Raw genomic sequence first — 2423 nt, forward strand, 5'->3', positions numbered from 1 at the left:
CCTCCACACTCACTTGGGTTGTTGGCAGTCAGTATTCATTTGTCTGTGGGACTAAGGGCTGCTACGCACCTTCCTGTACAAGTTTGTGTGCGGATGGCTGGATGTTTTCAGTTCTCTTGGCTGTATGTCTAGGAGTGGAGTTGCTGGGTTGCAAGGTAACCCTATGTTAGACCATTTGATGGACTGCCAGCTGTTTTGTGAAGCAACTGCATCATTTTGCATTCTCATCAAAAGTGTATGAGGGTTTGCACAGTGTTTTCACGTTTCGGGGATTAGTTGCTGAAAGGAGAGTTCATCAGGAGAGTTCAGCTTTAAAAAATGGATTCCCAAAGCCAGAAGTGGTAGCATCCATCTGTAGTCCCAACTACCTGGGAAGCTGAGGTAGGAGGATCACTTGAGTCTAGGAATTCAAGGCCCGCCTGGGCAACACAGCAAGACCCTGTCTCTTAATAAAAACATTTTTAAAAAGAGGATTCCCAGATTCTTCTTGAAAAATCAGAAGATCTGTGAAAGTGGGACTCAATTCCATCAAGGCGATACCTGCTGACCCTGGGAAGGGCTGTGACTGTCTCCTTGTTGTCTCCACTCGGTGCCCTTGTGGAGTTTCCCCTCCTGGCTCCTGCGGGGACGTGTGTTCCAACTCCTGTCCCAGACTGTGAGCCCCTTAAGGCAGAGCAGGAGCCCGTCCAAGCTGCCTTTGCAGGAAGCCCGCTGCCCAGTTGGCTCCGTGTCTGAACAATCTCATATGTGTTCCTGCCTCTGGCGCCTTGTGCAGGTGCCTCCCACACCTGGAATGCTGTTCCTCCTGTTCCTACTCCCTTTCAAATCCTACTCCTCTTGAAGGCCCACTTCACATTCCAGCTGCTCCAGGAAGCCCGTGTGGATTTCCCCAACCCTTGCTGACCCCTCCCATCCTCAAACTCCTGTAGTACTTGTCATCTGTGCTCCCATCTCCCCCAGTGGTGTTTCCTCTTGCCATCTTCTGTTCTCTACTGAAAAGCTGTATTTCAGTTGTTTTGTAAGCTGTTTGAGGTGACAGACAACTGCTTCAGGTCAAATCCATATACCTCCAGTTACTGTGGGAGCTCAGACCGCTCAGTTCATCTCTTCCTGCCTCCATGCCTTATTGGAAGGATTAACTATGCTACTCAGTATAAAGCCCTAGATTAGTGCCTGGCACATAGTAGGTGCTCAGTAAAAAGGGTTGTTCTCTCTTTTGTTCCAGTGCTGAGCTGAGCGGAGGGTGAGCCTCACCACAGCTGTGTTTGCTGACTTCTTTCCTTACACTCACAGTCCCGCTTCTGGGAGCCATCTCCACCCCAGGAGGGGCCTCTGAGTTTCTCCCTCTAGCAGAAGCCTGGCCCCCCAGCTCCAGGAGGGACCAGGAGGTGGACAGGGGTCGAGACTGGGGCATGGCACAGCCCTCCCCTGCACCCCTCCAGCCCATCCCCTGGGGGCTTGAACACAGATGCGGCCTAGCATGACTGGTGCTGCCCTGTAAGCCCTCCCTGGCACCAGGAGCCTCTGGGGCTGGCTGGAGCTGCTGTCCGTGCCCCGTCATGGACACAGCAGCTCCAAGCCTTCCTCTCTTTAGCATCACCTGCAGCATTGCCCGAGACGACTCGGGGCAAGGCTGCGGGAGTGGCTCAGTCCCCAGGGTGGAAACCACATTGGTATAGGCCCCAGGCTACCTGCCGTCCTGATGGGGTTACCCTGGGCCGTGAGTGGATGAATGAATAAAGTGTGTTGGTCCGAGGTGCCGCCTCCTGGCTCCAGCCTAAGCCGCCAGCACGCCTGTGGGATTTGTGGGGGCTGTGGTCTGGCCAGTGTCACCATATGGATCCCATAAATTAAAGCATTCCCGGAAACAAACGGTAAATTTTTATGTCCCTCGCATGCAGAGCCGGTGGAGCCTGCACTTGCCCGAGGAATTCTGAACCATCCGTCTCACTTAGGCACTTGGGTTTTATAGCACTAATCCCTAAAAGAAAAAAAAACAAAACAGATAAACAGAAAGTTGCTTTTCCACAACCCTCCTGTCCCTGGAGCTCATGATTGAGAAGTGGAGGGTCACCAACCCCCATGACAGGGGCCTGGTAGCGCAGTTCGTTGTTCAAGCTGGGGGGCTTAGCTCACCACCTCACTGGACGGCAGGCCCTCAGCCTCCCACACCCAGGCCTCTGAAGCCCCTGGCCTGGACTGACCCTGCCTGTGACCCCAGGCTCCTACCAACCCTTCCTGGAAAGGGGATGGGCCAACTAGAGCAGCCCGTCACCAAGACAGAGAGCAGATGCCAACAGCCAGGGCTGAGGGCAGGGAGCAGGGAGCCTTTTAATGGGGACAGAGTTGCTGGGTGAGATGATGAGAAAGTTCTAGAAATGAATGGTGGTAATGGTAGCACAACATTGGGAATGTACTCAGTG

This window comes from Mandrillus leucophaeus, unplaced genomic scaffold (assembly GCF_000951045.1).
Source record: "Mandrillus leucophaeus isolate KB7577 unplaced genomic scaffold, Mleu.le_1.0 Scaffold10, whole genome shotgun sequence".
Classification (NCBI taxonomy): Eukaryota; Metazoa; Chordata; class Mammalia; order Primates; family Cercopithecidae; genus Mandrillus; species Mandrillus leucophaeus.